General features: G+C 39.0%; 1 protein-coding gene across 9 annotated transcripts in view; it reads left to right on the forward strand.

Moving 5' to 3' along the window:
- The window catches only part of NRF1 (nuclear respiratory factor 1), a 133,611-nt gene that overhangs the window by 27,845 nt on the left and 90,706 nt on the right, over positions 1-15,060 (forward strand). For 3 of the 9 annotated variants that reach the window (XM_068549439.1, XM_068549438.1, XM_068549440.1), the window contains one exon: positions 8,497-8,573. The exons of the other annotated variants lie outside the window; for them this stretch is intronic. The gene's annotated coding sequence lies outside the window, so the exon portion shown is untranslated. The remainder of the gene's footprint in view (positions 1-8,496; positions 8,574-15,060) is intronic. 9 annotated transcript variants of the gene reach the window in all.

The raw sequence follows: 15,060 nt of genomic DNA on the forward strand, positions 1-15,060 counted from the left end.
TTCCAAAAAGGAGCAAAAATAAATGTTAAAAAGCATTTAAAAGCATCTCAAAGCAGTTTTAAAAATAGCAAACTTAAGCCTCCAGTTCACAATATCCTACTCACATTTACACGTGGATATATATATATATATATAGATATATATATATATAGGTATATATATATATATATATATAATAGGCATCTCAGTTGTTCCTCTGACATTCATTCCCATCCCAGTAAATGCCTATTAAGTTCTTCCAGTTGCTCAAACCAAAAACCTTGGAGTCATTTTTAGACTTCTCTCTTTCACTCTACCATGCATCCCAATTGTCAGGAAATCCTGGCAGCTGTACCCTTAAAACATGCAGAATCTAACTATTTCTTATCACCTCTGATGCTTCTACCCTGGTCCAAGCCATGTTCATCTTAAAGTAGCCTTATAATTGGTCTTCCTGTTCCCACCCTTTCCTCCCTTCAGTCTACTCTCATATAGCAGCCCAGGTGACCCTTTAAAAATGTAAATAAGAAAATCAGTTTACATCTTAACCCCTGCTCAAAACCTTCCAAAGGTTTCCCATCTCATTCAGAGTAAAATCCAAAGGTCTTAAGTAGCCCTCAAGGTCCCACAGGCCTGATCCTGGCTAACCTGTCTGACCTCATCTGCTTCTTCTCCCCTAGCTTAGGGTGCTTCAGGCACATGGGCCATTTTGCTGTTCCTTGATCACACCAAGCATGCTCCTGTCTCAGCATCTTTGCGTTTGCTGTTCTTGCTGCCTTGGATACTCTTCCCCTCAAGTATTTCATGCTATCTCCCTCACTTCCTACAGATGTGAACTGAGAGATCTTGTCAGAAAGGCATTTCTTGGCCAGCACCCTCTCTTGTCCACACCTCTCCTCTCCCTATAATATTATGTATATATTTGATTAGTTTATCTCCCTCTGGTAGGATGTAAAATCCAAGAAGGGGAGGACTTTTTTTTAATTCACTGCTGTCTCCTGTGTCTACAGCAATGCTTGACACACAGTAGGTGATTTTTATGTATGTATTGAATGAATGAATGAATTGAATTTCTTGGCAAGTCGTTATCTCAATTCTTCTTCCACCGGATTTGATACTGTTGACTTCTCTCTTCATTTGCCTACCATGACACTTACTATCTCCTGATTCTCATTTTTCCTTCCAACTTCTCATTTGTGTTCACACGTTTTTTTCCTTCCTCTATATGCTCCTTTAAATATCCTTAAGTTTCCTTGCTTCTTTTATCATCCCATTTTACATATTATTCCTGGTCAATTTTATTCATGCTCTGTGCTTTCATTACCATCTCCTTGTTGATGAGTCCCAAACTTACACCTGCATCACAGGCTCCTGCATCAGAGCTCCAGATCTGGGTATCTCATTGGACAGTTCATGTAAATATTGTTATGCACTGTCGTCCTCTGCAAATCTGCTCTTTTACTATTCCTTGTCTTGGTTAAGGAGCCACTCTTTAACCCAGGCCAGAACATTGGCATCATCCTGGACTTACCTTTCCTTCACTGTTCACATCCAGTTGTTCACTAAATCCTTTCCATTTTCACCCCCTAAATATTTCACACGTGCTCTCCATCCCCACTGTCTTAGTTCAGGCCCCCATTAGTGCTCCCTCATGGACCACTGAATTAGTTACCTACTGGTTTGGTAACTAGGCAGTCTAGCCTCAGTCCTTCCCAAGCGATTCTTCACACAGCTGGGAGGAATGTTTGCTCCTTATCACCTTTAGCAATGCTTCATCCTATAACCTAGAACTCTAAGGGTGGCCAGGAGGTATTGCAGTGGGCTTTTGTGACCTGTGGTTATTTGTAGACTGAATAGATAGTACTGTCTCTCAAAAGTATTGCTTACATTTGAGTTTTCAAATAAATTAAGTAATTTTATAGTGTACTCTTTTCATTATCTGGTTTTCTGAATAAATACAATTATCATGTAGTAGAGGTTCCCCTCCCTCCCTTCCCGCCTTCCCGCCTTTCCGCCTCCCCTCCCTCCCTCCCTCCCTCCCTTCCTTCCTTCCTTCCTTCCTTCCTTCCTTCCTTCCTTCCTTCCTTCCGTTGTTATAAACGGATCTTCATAATATTAAGTACCACTGAGCCATAAGATGAAGTACAGATTACTTTGCACAGCACATAGGCCCCCACCATCTGGTTTCCCCCTAGCTGAACCTCTGGTGTACTCCATGTTTGGTCATGTTCCATATGCCACACTGTTTCCTCTGCTCCGAATACTTCCACCCCACCCTCCTTCCCAGCTCCCAGCGACACCTCTCAAATAGCTACTCCCGTAAAATCTTTCCTGATCAGAATAAAATCCAAACTCCTTTCCAAGGCCTACCAAGGCCTTTCGTGATTTTTTCCAATCTTGTCTCCCTCCACCGTTTCCCTTTTTACCAGGCTCTTCCTGTGACTGCCTTCTTCTCACCCATTCAGGTCGCAAATCAGATGTGCCTCATCAGAGACCACCCCTCTCCCCAGGCATTTTCTTATCATATTGCCGTATTTTATCCTCTGCATAGCACGTCAGTTCCAGAAATTCTTGTTTATTCCTTTATGTCTTTATTGTCATGGCTTCCTCCTCCAGAATGTAAGTTCTTTGAGGTGGGACTCTGCCTTCTTGCTTACCATGAACCTGGTCCTCACTAATTTAAAAAAAAATTTTTTTTTGGAATATAGTTGATTTGCAATGTTGTGTTAGTTTCAGGTGTCCAGCAAAGTGAAGCAGTTATACATATACATGTATCCACTCTTTTTTAGATTCTTTTCCCATGTAGGCCATTACAGAGTATTGAGTAGAGTTCCCTGTGCTATATAGTAGGTCCTTATTAGTTATCTATTTTATATATAGTGGTGTGTATATGTCAATCCCCAATCTCCCAATTTATCCCTCCCCTACCCTTACCCCCTGGTAATGATAAGTTTGTTTTCTACATCTGTAACTCTATTTCTGTTTTTTTTTTTTCTTTTTTTAAAAAAATTATTTATTTATTTATGGCTGTGTTGGGTCTTCGTTTCTGTGCGAGGGCTTTCTCCAGTTGCAGCAACTGGGGGCCACTCTTCATCGCGGTGCGTGGGCCTGTCACTGTCACGGCCTCTCTTGTTGCGGAGCACAGGCTCCAGACGCGCAGGCTCAGCAATTGTGGCTCACGGGCCTAGTCGCTCCGCGGCATGTGGGATCTTCCTAGACCAGGGCTCGAACCCCTGTCCCCTGTACTGGCAGGCAGATTCTCAACCACTGCGCCACCAGGGAAGCCCTCTATTTCTGTTTTGTAGGTAAGTTCATTTGTACCCTTTTTTTAGATTCTACATACAAGCAATATCACATGATATTTGTCTTTGTCTGACTTACTTTACTCAGTATGACAATCTTTAGGTCCATCCATGTTGCTGCAAATGGCATTATTTTGTTCTTTTTTTATGGCTAATATTCCATTATATTATGTGTACCACATCTTCTTTATCCGTTCCTCTGTTGATGAACATTTAGGTTGCTTCCATGTGTATTGTAAATAGTGCTGCAGTGAACATCGGGGTGCATGTATCTTTTCGAATTATGGTTTCCTCCTGATATATGCCCAAGAGTGGGATTGCTGGATTATATGGTAGCTATATTTTTAGTTTTTTAAGGAACCTCCATGCTGTTCTCCAATTTACATTCCCACCAACCACTGTAGGAGGGTTTCCTTTTCTCCACACCCTCTCCAGCATTTCTCGTTTGTAGATTTTTTTTGTGGCCATTATGATCGGTGTAAGGTGATACCTTACTGTAGTTTTGATTTGCATTTCTCTAACAGTTAGTGATATTGAGCATCTTTTCCTGTGCTTTTTACCCATCTGTATGCCTTCTTAAATATTTGTTGATTGATTGGATTATCAACCCTCTCCTTTGAGCCCCATTCTCCCTATAATTTTCTTCCTTAGCATTTATACATTGCATTGTAGAGTCTTGTTATTATCTTGTTGATAAGAGCATGTTCTTCTCCCTCTAGCCAGTCAGTTGTTGCCAATCTGAAATGATAATAACAATTAGCATTTATGGGGGTGGCGGGGCACTCTGCTGAGTCCTTTACTTAATTACTTCATTTCATTTAATCCTCACACTAACACTTTGAGGAAGGTATTAATACATTATCACCAGTTTATAAATAGGGTGACTGAGGCACATAGAGAGGTTAAGTATCACCATACTAGCAAATGACAGAACTGACTCTCCAGCCCAAGCTTTTAACACAGTACTACTTACTGGTGTCCCCAGATCTTCCTGATTTTTCAAGAGAAGTCAGAAGTCTGAAACTTTTACTCTTATTTCCCTATTTTAAAATGTTGGCAATTCATTCACATTGAAAAACCAAACAAAAAACACTGCAGACCAGACAAAACAAGTATGAAGGGCTGCTTTGGTTTATATGGTTTTCTCTGACTAGACCTGGAGCTGCTTATGGTCCAACCCTTAAGATCCTGGTACTCAAATGCTGGATGGATGCAGCAATCATTTCCTCTTCTGCATCACTTTCTTGCTCCACAATAAAATACAGTAAAATAATGCCTTATGTTTCTTTAGCATGTTGCAGTTACAGGGTGCTTTCATATACATTGTTTGACTTCTTTAAAAGCCTCAATTGATGTTGCCACCATCAAACTGTATGTATGTGTCCCTTAGCCCTCAGTTTCACAGTGGATCAGAAGTAAAATGCAGGAAGTAAACCAGGAAGTGATGAGTGTTAGGCTCACTGCTCAGCCTGCTTTTCAATATTAATCAGTATTGCTGTTGCCCCACTGATCCCATTATACACAGCTCCATGTGTGTGAAAGCATGCTTTTAAACATTGTGTTAATTATTTTAAATTAGTGAGACATACGCTGTCCATAAATTGTGCACAATTTGTGGAAAAAACAGTCAATACTGGGGTTTGGGTTTTTTTTTTTTTTAAATAAATTTATTTATTTTTGGCTGTGTTGGGTCTTGGTTGCTGTGCACGGGCTTTCTCTAGTTGTGGCAAGCGGAGGCTACTCTTTGTTGCGGTGAGTGGGCTTCTCATTGCAGTGGCTTCTCTTGTTGCGGAGCACGGGCTCTAGGCGCCTGGGCTTCAGTAGTTGTGGCACATGGGCTTCAGTAGTTGTGGCTCTCGGGCTCTAGAGCGCAGGCTCAGTAGTTGTGGCGCACGGGCTTAGTTGCTCCCCGGCATGTGGGATCTTCCAGGACCAGGGCTTGAACCCGTGTCCCCTGCATCGGCAGGCGGCTTCTCAACCGATACGCCACCAGGGAAGCTGGGGTTTTGGTTTTTAGATCTTTACTCTTCTGCATACACTTATTTTTTATTGTTTCTAAATTTACGTAAATAATAATCTATACAAATAATTTATATAAATGGACTTTCATACCATTTAAAATTCAATTTAAAATAATTTTTATAAAATGGTATAATGATTACAAACATTAAAATGTGAGCACAGTTCTCCATTTTTTAAAAAAAAGTCCCTTGTCCTCCGTTTTTTAAAAAAAAAAAACAGTTTTGTTCCCTTTCCATCTATTGGAAGTGGGAGTGGGTAATAAGCTAAATAAACCCATGTAATATGGGTGAAGAAAAACATGAAATGATTTGACTGCCCTGGTGCTCACAGAAGACAGTAGCTTCAAAAGACATTGTTTTTTGGCAACTTCATGAGTTGCATTTATTCCTGTGGCTGGGAAGCACGCTGTCAGGCCTCTCAGTCTGTAGGAACCATTCCTCAAAGCAGCTGTATCCTCTAAGGCAGTGATGGTGAGGGTTGAAGAGTGAAGGGAACGGAAGGCATGTTAGAGGGACTGGGATGGGTGACTGCAGGTGCAGTTTGAAAAACCACTGCAGTTCAATATGCATGTTATTTTATAATACAAATTCACTGGCCCCTCAGTAAAACCCTTGGGTTGAAGATATACACATGATAGTGTGGGATAGAAGTTAACGTGCCCAAGCCAGTAATGGCTAGAGACTGTGCTCTGGGACAAAGGGTGGGTCTCTGATGGAGCTGTTGGAGCACTTGATTAGAAAGCAGGAAATGTGGGTTTGAGTTTTGGTTTTGCCGCCAACTAGAGCTGTGACTTTGGGTAACTCAGTCTTTCTGGGTCTCAAATTAATCTGTAAAATGAGAAAATCAGACTAGATAGTCTCCAAGGTCTTAGGCATTTTAAGTTTGCCTCTGGTTAAAGGAAAACTGTGAGCAGCTGCATCTGACTGGTTGTCAAGGTAAGAAGATATATATAGTTAGGGGATCCAAAGTGAATAATTACAGGTTTTTCAGCCAATTTTATCAGGGTATTCTTTGTGCTTCCTAACAAATTAAATAGCAGAGAAGAGTTGATGATGAAAAAAACGTCTCCTGCCTTTTCTCTTTCCTTTCCATCCCTAGCCCTACGGTCCAGAGACAACCTTTAAAAACCATTTCACTATTTCTGTTTTTAGCTTCTCTTGGAATTACTTCCGTAAGGCTTAATAATATGTGTAAACTTCTGTTTCTTGATTGATCAACTTTACACAATATCTGTGGACTTTTGACATGAAAAATAAGAATTTAAATCACTTTTTCTACTCCCTCCTTTCTCCATCTCCCATTATTTGATATTTATATTCTTTTTGAAAGTTTTTTAATAATTATCTTTATAATTTTAAATGATAAACTTTTATTTTTTGATCCACCAACTTTCAACTTTCTCAACTTGCCATTTTGTAGAATGGCATTATAAGTGCTCCTGCACTACCCTCTTTCTATATTCCAGCTTCTGGGAGCCGTACTCTACTTTTACATCATTAAGGTTAATATTTTTATTTTGTCTTGCATCCCCCAAGTATTATGTACTTACCTTTATGTTTAGATTACTGTTTTTACCACATTACCTTTCTGTGCCTGCTATAATAGCATGTCCAGAATCATAACTATACGATTACTCAAAGATTTTTTTTTTAATTTATTTTATTAACTTATTAATTTATTTTTGGCTGCGTTGGGTCTTCGTTGCTGCGCAGGGCTTTCTCTAGTTGCGAGCGGGGGCTACTCTTTTTTGTGGTGCATGGGCTTCTCATTGCGGTGGCTTCTCTTGTTGTGGAGCACGGGCTCTAGGCGCACGGGCTCCAGAGCGCAGGCTCAGTAGTTGTGGCGCACGGGCTTAGTGGCTCCGCAGCATGTGGGATCTTCCCGCACCAGGGCTCAAACCCGTGTCCCCTGCATTGGCAGGCAGATTCTTAACCACTGTGCCACCAGGGAAGCCCTACTGAAAGTTTTATGTCTCTTAAAAGCTAAGGAAATAATTGGGTATGTACTTAAAGACTTAACTTAGTAACCCATTCATTTACTCATTTATTCAACAGATATTTATTGAATATCAAACTTGTCATCACAGTGGTATTTATAATAGTGAAATATTGGAAACAACCTAAATGATTTAACTTTAGGGAATTAGTAAAATACCTACTGTACATTTTTATAGGGAATGCTCTGTAAACGTTAAAACATGATGTAAAATGTTAATAACGTGAAAAATTCTGTTCTATATTAAATTTTAAAATATTTCTACAACAGTATATACACAACAGCTTCACTTTTGTTTAAAAAAAAAAAGCATATAAGAAACTCAGGGGGAAAATGCTAGAAGCATGTATACCAAATTGTTAATTTGGTAATGTAGCTATCTCAGGTGGTGGTGATTTCTGTTTCTTTTTTGTTTTTTCCTGACTTGTATTTTCTCATTTACCCAAAAAGAACATGTGTCACTTTTATGATAATACATTTTTTAAACTAAAGATAAAAAATTAGAATTGCCAGTCATAGTTTTTCTTGGAATACTAATGTTAAAATAATCTAGGAGTACCTGATAAGAATTCAGTAAATACTTGTGGAATGAATGAGAGAATGATTGAATTGCAGAGATTCCTAGATCCATAGTATTGACACTTATACATTCATAATATTATCCAGAAACAAGTCCTAGTTCAGTTATCTCAAAAGAAAAATCATGTATTGAAGAATCTAAGAAACAGCTTTAACTGAATGTTGGTTGTGTAAAGGCAAATCCAGCAGGATTGAGGCCCACCACAGAAGCAGCCAGGCAACAATGCTATATTTCACAGTAAGCAGGATCTGAATAAAAGTGTCCTTTGTGCTTGTGAGATTGAGGGGTGAGTCTTGGGGCAATTTATGTAATTTCTCCTTAATGGAAATTGAGGGAGCCTCTAATCCTGCTATCACATGACAGCTACTTATTTGATTTTTTGGTAATATGGGGAGCAGCTGTGGAGAAATGATTTTTCTGCAAAGAGAGCCAGCTGCATTCTTACCCATTTGCAAATGCCTAGGCGTTACTAAACTTCCTATCCACCATGTTTCTGATCCAGGAATAGCTTCAGCAACTCACCTGCTTTTTGTTTATATTTGTAGCTGTTAATAAGCATCTGAATATTTGAGAATGCATTTTCTAATCCTTTTTTTCATTGTCATCAACATTCATTAGGTACCTTCTCACTCAGGGCACTGTGACAGACACAGGGTTGTAAGCTGTAATGTGGAGACGACTTTCCTCTTTGGCAGGTGGGTCAGCATCAGTGTTCTTAGAATCACTTTATTTTTAGCAGGTTAAATTACAGTGTAAAGAAAGCTTCTGGTGTGAAGGCAGCTGAGAGCTGTTCCTTTGGTCCCCAGACTCCTCCTGAGTCTGTGTGTTCATTCATGTCCTCTTGCTGTGCCATGTGCTTTCACAGGCTGTTGCCTCAGCCTGCAGTCTCCTTTCATTGTGGCACCTGACGAACTCCTGGCTAAAGACTCTGTCCTCCCTTTCATGGTACCTACTCGATGTCCCTGTAGTCCTCTCTTCCCAGTGCTCCTTTAGCCCTTGGTGATATTATCACTAGAATATGATTTTTTTCTTTTTTAAGGAAAAGACTTTTTTATTTTATTTTTTAAAATTTATTGGCCATGCCACATGGCATGTGGGATCTTAGTTCCCCGACCAAGGATTGAACCCTCGCCCCCAGCATTGGAAGCACAGAGTCTTAACCACTGGACTGCCAGGGAAGTCCTGGAAAAGGCTTTTTTAAAGGCAAAAGCGTTCTAAGTTAACTTTATCAATTTGTACTTATTTTTTTTTAAGCTCTTTTAACCCAGGGTCTTTAAGAAATACAGTCAGGGAATTGGGTAGGCAGGGTTTCTATAATGAGTAAAAGAAAGCTTTACTTTTGATTGTGAACACCTGCAGGGTGAGGGAGAGACACGGACAGTCTTTTTTTCTATCTTTGCAGTGTTGAATTTTCACCAAGGGATGGATTTGCTTGAAATATTGTATGAACCTACTCTATTAGAAATTTCTTTCACAACAATTAGAAGCAAGTAATTTCAAAACTTAAGACTAGAATGTAGAAGAACTGCACTGTTCATTGTGATAGTCACAGCCACATGTGGCTATTTATATTAAAATTATTTAAAACTAAGTAAAATTTTAAAATGTAATTCCTTAGTCACAGTTGTCACATTTCATGTCAGTAGCCACATGTGGTTGGTGGCTGCTATTTTGCACACTGCAAATTTAGAACATTTCCATCATCATCACAGAAATTTCTGTTGAACAGTGCTGATCTAGAGCCTATAGAAGAGTTGATGTATTTTGAAGTATTTGGTGAAGTAGATTCACCTAACTATTTTCTGTGGAAGGATGTTTATTCTAGTTGAAGAATTTTAAGCAGCTTGAAATTCCCTGTGCTTTCTTTACATTTTTCCTTGGTTGTGGCACCCTCTAGTGTTTCAGCTTTGGTATAGCTATATCATCGTGAAATAACCTGTTTGTGATTTGAGTCCAAGAACGTTAAAATATTTTGGAAAACTTTGTGTGTATATGCATTTTTCTAGGGAGGAGTTCTGTAGCTTTCACACATCCTCAAAAGAGTCTGTACTTCAGAAAAGAACTATGTTCTGATACAGGTCCTTGTATGGTCAAAACTCCTAGTTTGTGATTTATAAGCATTTTTTCTCCCAATGTATAAATTTTTTTCTCCCAATTTATAAGCACTTTTTCTCCCATGTAACTTTCCCTTTGACATTTCTATGCTTTATCTGTCTTTATGTGGAATAGTACTACTACTAGTAATAGGTTACACTTATCTAGCACTTATTATATACCATGTCCTGTTTTAAGCCCTTTTATATGGTGAAACTAAAGCATAGGAGTCAAGTGGGACTTGTCTAAGGTGGTAGTGAGTGGCAGAGCAAGGATTCGAATCCAGTACTCTGGCTCCAGAGTTTGCACTCTTAACCACCCTGCTATGGAAGTGAGGATAAGCCTTTTAGCAGGAACGAGGTGGGTTGGAGCAGACACTTTGCATACTCTTGGCATGCTCTTGTACTGGATTCTTTGGGCCTAGTTGTATAATAAGAAAACAAAACTCTAAATCTCTGCAAGCCACACTGGAAATTATAGTTAGTACCTACTACTGATTTTCAGTAGATAGGCATAGATCTCTCCATATAGTCTGCCAAGAACTTAGAGTGGTAGATGAAGGTCAGAGCTGCCATCGCTACCACATTTTCTTTGGTTTGTCCAAATACCAGATCCAGTATATTCATTGAATAATATGACAGATCTTTTTGTGATTGTTTGTCACTATTATTTCCATAAAAAAGCACTTATTTTATTACTGTGATGTTGATTTTGTGGTTTGCTGGAATGTTAGACTTATTAAGTATCTTATTTAAAGAGCAGGTAAGACAGACTCATAAACAGATAAAGTTTGTGTTTGTATATCTCCTACTTCTTTTTCTGTCTGTACCCCCTTCTCACTTCTGTGTCCCATTTCTCTCTTCCTGAGGCATTTTATACTCTCTAACTTAGCCTCTTTTTAATGATTAATCAAACTCAAGATTTTGTATTCAACTTCCATTGCCGTATGGAAACAAACCCTAGTGGTAGCCTTATAAAAATGTCCTTAGAATCACTTTATTGATAGTATAAAAATGTCAATACATTTTATTGTATTGACTTATATAAATCAGTGTAAAGTTTTGCTGCTTACCAGCACTCAATGAGTAATTTCAAGAAAGGTACATATTTTCTTCCCTTTGTATCAGTCAGGGCCTAGTAAACCATGTGAGGTACTTCAGAGAATTTAATTGGTTACACAGGTGTTGGAAGACTAAAAGAGCAAAAGTAATCCAGATTTTAATAACCACCCCTTGGGCTGGGGGAACGGAATAGAAGAACCTAGGAGTTCAGAGGGGCCCCCACACAGCTGGTAATCTCACCTCCGCGTGGATGCCAGGCAGCTGGTACTCAACCAGCAGGGGAGAAGAGGCACAGCTGGAGTCGGCACATGAGGCTGTCCTCTCTTGTTGGAGCAACTTTAATAAGAATGAAAACAGCAAGAAGATCCCTTCTCCCCGCCTGTTCCCATCTTAACGTGTTGCCTCCCCTTGGTTAAACCTAATGTGAAGCTGGCAGACAAGTCTGGTAAATAAGGTTGGCCAACCCAACCCAGAGTTGGCTATAGAGCAGTTCAGAACAAGTATAGAATAGAGGGCTTGGAAGCTGAGAGATGAGATGAATGGCCAGCACAACCTTATAGGACAATTGTGGAAACTGTAATTGCCTGGGTCTAGCTTTACTAATTACAATGTGCAGCCAATTACCCACAAGCATTTATTAAGGAACAAATTATGATGGCTGCTGTTCATAGAGACTTTATGTACCCAGGCCCTGCCTTCAGTGAACTTATAATATTGTTTTCACAAAACCATCCACTCACCCTCAAGTCGTTATGAAGTTGTGTGGTAAAGCTTGTTTTTCTCACATATTGTATAAAAGCATTATTATTAACTGGGTTTCTTGGGTTATTAATATTAATGAACATTTATAAATTTTATCAACATTGGAATGAAAAATATTATGTGATTGCAGTCATAAATTAGTTTTAGATGCTCCAAATTAGGAAGTTAGCCTCACTCAAGGCAAGACTATTTCTAAACTTGAACTGTGCTGTTCTCTTGGTACTTACCATGAGAAAGGGACTTGATTTTTCTAGTGACAGTTTGCTCTAGCATGTCATTTAATTTTAAGTTTCAAAATGATCAGTTTGGAGGCTTTATTACAGTTATTTGTTTTGAAAGTTCATTTTGTTAAAAGTCAAAGTAATACATTCATATGATAAAAGTTCAAATAGAAGGATTTATAATAAAAAATCAATGGCCTTTTGCCACACTCTTCCCCTATACCTAGTCCCACTTTTTAGAGACAGTTACTTTAACTGTTTCTGTTTATAGTTTAACTATTTTGTTTATAGTATTAGCAAGCAGTATTACCTCCATAACTTTAAGAAATATGTCTATACTACTTTTTCTTGATTTATCAAACTTAGGCATTTTAAACTTCCTTCTGCATATTACCTCACAGTACTCCCTTCCTCTGCCCTCTCCTTTTGTGTTGCATTGTAACACTAATTCTTATATCTGCTCTTGGTCTGACTCCCTCAATGTGTAAAGATAGGATATTAGTGCTCCTAGCCATTCCTCCACCTCTCTACCCTCTCCTACCTCCTTATCTCTCTCAGCCTCATCTTTGCCTTTACATTGTTATGGTTCATAACTTTTACATTCTGCTTTGTATCATTTTTAATTTTCTGTATTTTTATCTATATTGTAGTCAAAATGGAAAACAATAAACTGCATCATGACTATGGCTTCTTTTTTTTTTTTTGGTAGATCCCGTGATGTGAGGATTTTTTTTTTTTTTTTTTTTTTTCTCTTCTCTGCAAGTCCTATATCACCCTTGGGCTATTTAAAAGAGAATATTCCTAGGAAGGTCAAATGGATTCCTCTTGTCTTAAGCTCCATTTATTACTCAGAATTAAACCACATTTTACCTTGCTTCTATTTTCCATTTGACTTTCTTGTGCAATTTTTTTTGTTTGTTTGTTTTTTATTTTTGGCTGCATTGGGTCTTCATTGCTGCGCGCGGGCTTTCTCTAGTTGTGGCGAGCGGGGGCTACTCTTAGTTGCGGTGTGCGGGCTTCTCATTGCGGTGGCTTCTCTTGTTGCGGAGCACGGGCTCTAGGCACCCAGGCTTCAGTAGTTGTGGCTCGTGGGTTCCAGAGCGCAGGTTCAGCAGTTGTGGCGCACGGGCTCAGTTGCTCCACGGCATGTGGGATCTTCCCGGACCAGGGCTTGAACCTGTGTCCCCTGCATTGGCAGGCGGATTCCTAACCACTGCACCACCAGGGAAGCCCCTGTGCAGTTGTTTTAAAGTTTTTCCTGCTCTGGTGAAATTTTGACCTATTACCCTTTGTCTGCCCGAGAATCAAATATTGTCTTTGGCTTTAGGCTTTTTGGGGAAAGGTTGTTGTGTTGAGTAAAATTTCTATCCTAGTTATGAAATTTAGATTCTGGACATGTCTAGGAATTAAGTTGAGCCTCTTGGTTTTCCTGTCCCTCGTTTTGGCTGTAGACACGGTCTTGCTCTGAGACTTTCCCCTAGGCGGTTCTTGCAGCTTTTCTTTTGATATGGTAATGCTATTGATGAGACTAAGGCTTTCTCTTACTTTTAGTTATTTATACCTTGATTGGATATCCTGGACTGCTCTTCCAACTTTGATTTTTAAAATACTCTACACTTAATCTCATTATGTGTGGATTAGACTAAATTTAGCACCCCTAGACATTTTATCCAAATCCCAGTAGCTCCTTAGATATTGTTGACTATAGCTACCAGCGTGCTCCTGACCAGAAAATCTGTTTTTCTGAGTTCTCTTCCATTATCTTTAGTCCCACGCCTGCTGGTCCATAATGGCAAAAGTAGGAACTTCTCTGTGCAAAGCTGCCCCTCCTCCAATCCCTTATAGATCATATATTAAAGAAGAACCTTTAGATGAAGTATTTGTTGCATCCCAGGTGATGATCCAGGCTAAGAAACAGGTTTTAGTAAAATTGCTACCATGTTATGTTATTGTTTGGGGGAATGATTTTTTTTAAATGCTGTGTTGACTAATCTGCTGAACATCACTGATTCCAGGTAATAGACAGATATGCCTTTTTATTTGGATGTGATGTTTAGAATCACAGTTCATTACATGTTGCCCGGGCATTCATCTTGCTTTTCATATCTGTTCAGAGCAATGATTGTCGGGTCCATTCTCCATTTTGTGCACTCTCATGAAATTATGTTAGGGGCATTGGTTGCCTTTAATTTCCTTATTTTAATGTTTTGGAGAGCAGTATTTGAGCCGTTGGAATTAATAGAATAAAGAAAGGCTTTTTAGATGCCTGACTCAAAATCTTTTGCACACAATTAAGAAAACCATATCCTCAGAGATGGATGTCTAATTTAAAGATGAGGAAATTGAGGCTTAGTCCTTCAAAAGTGGCTGTACCATTTTGCATTCCCACCAGCAATGAATGAGAATTCTGTTCCTCCACATCCTCATCAGCATTTGCTGGTGTTGGTGTTTTGGATTTTAGTTATTCTTGGTAGGTGCAAAGTGTTATCTCATTGTTTTAATTTGCAATTCTCTAATGACATATGATGCTGAACATCTTTTCACATACTTGTCATAGGTGTATCTTCTTTGGTGAGCTGTCTTGTTCAGGTCTTTTGCCATTTTTAAATTGGGTTGTTCGTTTTCAATATTGTTTGGTTTTAAGAGTTGTATTTTGGAACATCGTCTTTTATCAGATGTGTCTTTTACAAATATTTTCTCCCAGCCTGTGACTTGTCTTCTCATTCTTTTTATAGTGTCTTTTGTAGAGCAGAAGAAGTTTTTAATTTTAATGAAGTCCAGCTTTTCAGTTCTTTCTTTCATGGATCGTGCCTTTGGTATCATATCTAAAATGTCATCACCATACCCAAGTCATCTAGGTTTTATCCTATGTCATCTTCTTGGAGTTTTATAGTTTTGCGTTTCACACTTAGGTCTGTGATCCATTTTGAGTTACTTTTTGTGAAAGGTGTTAAGTCTGTGTTTAGATTCATTTTTTTGGCAGGTGGATGTCCAGTATTCCAGCACCATTTGTTGAAGACACTATCTTTGCTCCATTGTATTGC

Source organism: Eschrichtius robustus, chromosome 8 (assembly GCF_028021215.1).
Source record: "Eschrichtius robustus isolate mEscRob2 chromosome 8, mEscRob2.pri, whole genome shotgun sequence".
NCBI classification, from domain to species: Eukaryota; Metazoa; Chordata; class Mammalia; order Artiodactyla; family Eschrichtiidae; genus Eschrichtius; species Eschrichtius robustus.